Source organism: Panulirus ornatus, chromosome 18 (genome assembly GCF_036320965.1).
Source record: "Panulirus ornatus isolate Po-2019 chromosome 18, ASM3632096v1, whole genome shotgun sequence".
NCBI lineage: Eukaryota > Metazoa > Arthropoda > Malacostraca > Decapoda > Palinuridae > Panulirus > Panulirus ornatus.
In genome coordinates this window covers 43,117,677-43,124,442 of record NC_092241.1, presented here as the reverse complement: position 1 = coordinate 43,124,442, position 6,766 = coordinate 43,117,677, and the positions used below count along the sequence as shown (strand labels likewise).

Here is a 6,766-nt window from a genome sequence, read left to right as displayed (position 1 = left end):
CCGCGTTTTAGCGATGGACTCCAAGGAAACGAGACGAAAGAATAGCCCAACTCAACCACATACACATGTATATACAATATAACGCCCACACAATCACAACTACATAAACTATAAATTTCAACGTATACATGCCTTAACGTACACACATATTATACATACTAACATACTTATATTCATACATGCTGCCTTTCATTCCATTTCCGCCGCCACCCCGCCGCAAATGACATGACATCCCCTCCTCCCCGCCGTGCGCGGCAAGGTAGCTCTAGTAAAGGACAACAGAGGCCACATTTGTCACACTCAGACTCTGAGAGAGAGAGAGGAGGAGAGAGAGAGAAAAGAGAGAGAAGAGAAAAGGAGGGGAGAGAGAGGAGAGAGAGGAGGGGGGTTGTGTGTTGTGTGTTGTGTGTGTGTGTGTGAGTGTGGTGTGTGTGGTGTGTGTGTGTGAATGAATGTGGCCTTTTTTGTCTTTTCTGCGCTTATTTGCTGGAGGGGAGGGGGGAAGGAGGGGACGGGGCTTATTCAATATCATGTATGTAGGGATTGGGCGACGAGAATGATTGAAGGCATGAAGCATGAATATGTATCTGTGTATATATATGTGTATACATCTAGTATGTATATGATTGTATACGTTTGAAATGTATATGTATGCATATGAGGAGTGCATGACGGTTATGTTATATATGTGTACGTGGGGGGGGAGCCATTCTTGTCTGTTGTGATTGCTCTACCTTGCTGACCGCGGAAGAAAATAAGTCTAATATATATATATATTTATATATATATATATTTCTATATATATTAATATATAGGTGAATGCAAGAGTTTTGGAAAGGAGGGCAGTATGAAGTCTGTGGGATGAGAGAGTTTGGGGGAAGTGAGGTCAGTTGTTGTTCGCTGATGATACAGCGCTGTGCTGATTCATGTGAAAAAAACTGCAGAAGCTGGTGACTGAGTTGGTTAAGGTGTGTGAAAGAAGAAAGTTAAGAGAAAAATGTGAAAAAGAGCAAGTTATTAGGTACAGTAGGTTGAGGGTCATTGATCAATTGGAGGTGAGTTTGATGGAAAAAAACTGGAGGAAGTGAAGTGTTTTAGATTTCTGGGAGTGGGTTCTGGCAAGCGGTTGGAACCTGGAAGCGGAATTGGATCCTAGGGTTGGGGGGGGGGCGAAAATTCTGGGGCCTTGAGATGTGGGGGAAGTCGAGAACAATTATCTCGGAAAGCAAAAATGGTATAGTTTGAAGGAATTAGTGGTTCCAACAATGTTGTATGGTTCGAGCGTGGGCTATGGATAGAGTGTGCGCAGGGATGGGATGTGCTGGAAATGAGATGTTTGAGGACAATGTATGGAGTGTGGTGGTTTGATCAGTAAGTAACGTAAGGGTATGAGGTGAGTGGATATAAAAAGAGCGAGGTTGAGAGAAGCAGAAGAGGGTGTTTTTGAAAATGGGTTCGGGCACATGGAGAGGAATGAGTGAGGAAAGAGTGGTCCAAGAGATTTATATGTGTCGGAGGTGGAGCAAAACGAGGAGAAGGCAGGGAGGACCAATTGGGGTGGAAAGATGGAGTAAAAAAAGATTTTGTGTAATCGGGGCTCTGAACATGCAGGAGGGTGAAAGGCGGGCAAGACTAGAGTATGAATTGGCAGCGATGTTGTATACCGGGGTGACGTTGCTGTAGTGGATGAATCAAGGCATGTGTAGGCGTCTGGGCGTAAACCATGGACAGCTGTGTATGTATGTATATTTGCGTGTGTGGACGTAGGTATATACATGTGTGATGGGGAGCGGTTGGGCCATTTTCTTTTGCTGTTTTCTTGCGCTAACCTCAGCAAACGCGGGAGACAGCGGCAAAAAAAGAAAAAAAAAAATATATATATATATATATATAATATATATATTTATATTATATATATATAATATAAATTTATATATATATATAATTATAATATATATTATATATATTATATATATTATATATATTATATATATTATAAATAATATTATTATTATATATAGATATATATATATATAATTAGTATATATATTATTATTTTTTGTTATTTTGCTTTTCGCTGTCTTCCGCGTTAGCGAGGTAGCGCAAGGAAACAGCGAAAGGAATGGCCCGACCCGCCACATAAACATGTATATAATAACATGTCCACACACGCCCACAATTACATACTATTATCATCTCAATGTACACATATATATACACACACAGACACTATACATATATACACATGTACCTAATCATACTGTCTGCCTTTTTTTGTTCCCATGCCACTCGCCACACATGGAATAACAAACCCCCTCCCCCCCCATGTCGTGCGAGTAGCGCTAGAAAAACACCAAAGGCCCCATTCGTTCACACTCAGTCTCTAGCTCTCATGTAATAATGCACCGAAAACCACAGCTCCCTTTCCACATCCAGGCCCCACACAACTTTGCATGGTTGATCCCCAGGCGCTCACAGCCCTGGTTCAATCCATGACAGCAAGTCGACTCCGTATAACCACATCGTTCCAATTCACTCTATTCTTGCACGCCTTTCACCCTCCTGCATGTTCAGCCCCGATCACTCAAAAACTTTTTCACTCCATCTTTCCACCTCCATTGTCTCCACTCCTCCTCGTTCCTTCCACCTCCCGACACATATATATCTTTGTCAATCCTTTCCCCCACTCATTCTCTCACATGTGACAAACCATTTCAAAACACCCTCTTCTGCTCTCTCAAACACACTCTTTTTATTTCCACACATCTCTTCTCCCATTACATTTACTTACTCGATCAAACCACCTCACACCACATAGTGGCCTCAAACAATTAATTTACAGCACATCACCTCCTGAGCACCAACTCTATCCATAGCCCACGCCTCGCAGCCATTACAACATGTTGGAACCACTATTCCTTCTGGAAATACCCATTTTTGCTTTCCGAGATAATGTTCTCGATTCCACACATTCTCAACGTCCAAAATTTTCGCCCCTCCCCAACCCTATGATTCACTTCCGCATCCATGGTGCCATCCCCCTGGCAATCCACCCCCAATATCTAAAACACTTCATTTCCCTCCATTTTTTCCCCTTTCAAACATCCCTCCTAATGGGCTTAAACCTCAACCCTACTGCCCCTAATAGCCTTCTCTTATTCACATTTACTTTCAGTTTTTCCCTTTCTTTTCACACACTTTCCCAAACCCCGTCAAAAGGCTTCTCCCGTTTCTCACATAAAATCACCCCACCAGCGTTTTATCATCAGCGAAAAACTGACTCATTTCCAAAAGCTTTTCCATCCAAAACGGGGATGCAACTTCCCCCCTTTTTCCAAAAAAACTCTTGCATTCACCTCCCTAACAACTAAATAAATAAACAACTTAAACAACCTGGAGACTTCACACACCCCTCCCGGGCCAAACCTACATTTACTGAAAACAATCACTTTCCTCTCATCCTACACGTACACATCCCCTTACGCCTCGATAAAAAATTTTTCGCTGTTTCTAACAACTTGCCCCCCACCCCAAATATATTTTTAAATACCTTCCACAGAGCTTCTCATAAACTCTACATTGACTTCTCCAATCCATAAATACCATAAAAAATCCATTGCTTTTCTAAGTTTTTTCTCCCCAAACATTTTTCCCTACCCAAACACCTGATCCAAACACCCCTCCCCACTTCGAAACCACACTGCTTTCCAAAAATTAAAGCTCTGTAACCCCTTCACCCTCTCAGTCAATCCTCCCCTTATAATTTCCCAGTTTATACCAACAAAATTTCTGAAAATTTGGGGGCCCCTCACCTTTGCCCCCCTTTGCCTTTGTACAACCCCATTTATGTAAGCATTACGCAAAGCCTCAGGCACCCCACCAAAAAAAACTTTTCATACATTAAATAACCTTCCCAAACCCAAAAAAAACAATACACTAAACCTTTTTTTTTAAAATAAATTCCCCTGCAATCCCAAATCCAAACCCATTGCCTTCCCAAGCTTTCATTTCCGCAAAGTTTTTTACTACCTCTTCTCTTTTTACCAAATCATCCCCCCAAAACCCCTCATTTTGGCACATCATCTCGACCAAAAAAACCCTATATCTGCCACTCAAACCCATAAACCCACATTCAAAAAACCCTTAAAAATTACTCACTTCCATCTCCTTCTACTTCACCACTGCTTGTTATCACCCCCCCATTACTCCCCCTTCATTAAATTTCCCCCATTTGTTCCCTTGTCTTACGCACTTTATTTCCTCATTCCAAAGCATCTTTTTTTTTTCCCAAAAAATTAATGATACTCTCAAACCCCAACTCCCCATTTTTCCCTATTTTTAAACCCCTTGCAAACCCTTTAAAAAAATTGGGCCTCCTGTCTCTTTCTTTTATACATCTCCACCCTTTGGGATTATTTCCCCCAAAAAATCGTTTCAATTTCCTCTCTCTTTTCTTTCATAATTAAACTTACTTCTTCCCTCCCCCCCACTCCAACCCCCTTTTTAATCGTCCCCCCTCCCCGCTTCTCATGCACCCAAACATCTTTTTCGCAAACCAAACATGCTTCCCCAAATCCATCCCTTCCTTCCCCCCCTCCCCTTACCTCCTTTGGGTTTTTACCTTTTCCATTCTTTCACTCAGTCTCTCCTGTAATTCCTTTAAAACAAGTCTCCTTCCCCAAACTCACTTATCTCACCACTCTTTTTCTCCCCCAAAATTCTCCTTTTTTTCTGGGAAAAACCCCTACAAATCGTCAACTTTTGCCCCCTACAAGATAATGACAGAATCCCTTTTATTGCACCTCTCAGCACATTAAAAATCCAAAAAATCTCTCTTTTGGCGCCCATCAATAAAAACGTAATCCCAAAAATCTCTCCGGCCCCTCTCTCCTACTTACTTTCGTAACTTATTTTATATCTCTCTTTTTAAACCTTTTTTTTCCCAATACCAGTCCTTTTTCAGCACTAAATTTTGCAAGCCGGGTTCACCATTTCCATTTTCAAAAAACCCGAACACCCAAGTATCCCAAATTTTTCCCCAATGCCACATTACTCACCTTTGCATTTAAATCCCCATCACTATAAAAACCCGGGCTCATGCATCAAAAACCCCTAAAACTTCATTCAGCTGCTCCCCCAAAAAACCCTTTTCCTTCCCCATGTTTTTTTCTTCTTAATTTCCCCGGTGCATATGCGCCAATAATCACCCATATCTCTCCATCAACTTTTAGTTTTACCCATAACAATTTTAGAGTTTACTTTCCTACACTCTATAAGTACTCCCACCCCCTCCTGTTTCAGGACTAGGCTAATCCTTTCCTTTTCTTTTTGTCCTCCACTAAACCCCTTTAAATTTACCATAAGACATTCCCAAAAACCCCTCGTTCCCCTTTACCCCTTTAGCTTCGTTTACTCAGAGCCAAAAAAACTCCAGGTCCCTTCCCCAAAAATACTACCTACCCCTCCTTTTCCCTTTTATCTTGGTTTTTTCCCCACACATTTAGACACCCCAGTCTGAGCCTTTGAGGGGGTTTAGCCCCTCCCCCCCGTGACCCTTTTTTCTGTTTTTCCCCCTTTTTGAAAGTTAAAATACAAGGAGGGGGGTTTTTTCCCCCCCCGCTCCCGTTCCCCCTTCATCGCCTTTTTCGACACTTGAGGAATGCCTGGGAATTTTATAAAATATATTTATATATATATATATAATATATATATATAATATATATATATTATATTGTATATATATAAATATAAATAAAATATTCTTTTTTCTTTCCCTACTTTTTTCGCTGTTCCCGCATTTGCGGGTACAGCAAAGAAAAAAAACTAAAGGGTGGCCCAATTCCCCCACATTTAAAATGTATATACATACTCGTCCACAAAGGGACATGAACATAAACCCAAAACATATAAATAAAATCACAGACACAGACATAAAAACCCCATGGACTTAATTTTATACTTCCTGCCTTTATTCTATCCGGGCGTTTCCCCGCCACACATAAAAAAGAAAACCCCCTGCCCCCGGGACGCACGTGGGTAGCGGGTAGGAAAAAAACAACAAGGGCCAATTCATTTACACTCAGTTTTTCTAGGTGTCATGTATGAGCAAAGAAACCCCCAAACTCCCTTTCCACCCTCCAGGCCCCCAAAACGTTCCTAGGGTTTTAACCCGGCTTCACATGCCCCGGTTTAATCCACTGACGCACGTCGACTCGGTATAAACCCCATCGTTTCCCAAATTTACCCCATTCCTTTCAAAGCCTTTCACTTTTCCCCGCAGGTTCGGGCCCCATCTCTCCAAAATTTTTTTTCACCCCATCCTTCACCCATCCAATTTGGGCCTCCCACTTCGCCTCGTTCCCTCACTCTGAAACATATAGCCTCTTGTCCATTCTTTCCTCACATCATTCTCTCCATGTGACCGAAAAATTAAAACCATTTTCAAAAAACCCTCTTCTGCTCTTCTCAACCATGCTCTTCAGTGAAGGGGGCAAATGGGGAGTGACAACAAGAAGTAGTGATGTGAGAAGGAGATGGAGTGAGAATTATTGGAAGGTTTGTTGAATGTGTTTGATGATAGAGTGGAAGATATAGTAATGTTTTTTGTCGAGGTGGTGTGCAAAGTGAGAGGGTTAGGGAAAATGATTTGGTAAACAGTGAAGAGGTACTAAAAGCTTTGCGGAAGATGAAAGCCGGCAAGACAGCAGGTTTGGAGGGTATTGCAGTGGAAATTTATCAAAAAAGGGGGTGACTGTATTGTTGACTG

General features: G+C 41.7%; 1 protein-coding gene across 5 annotated transcripts in view; it reads left to right on the top strand.

Moving 5' to 3' along the window:
• Nucleotides 1–6,766, top strand: part of CkIIbeta (casein kinase II subunit beta) — a 598,395-nt gene that overhangs the window by 103,942 nt on the left and 487,687 nt on the right. The window lies entirely within an intron of this gene.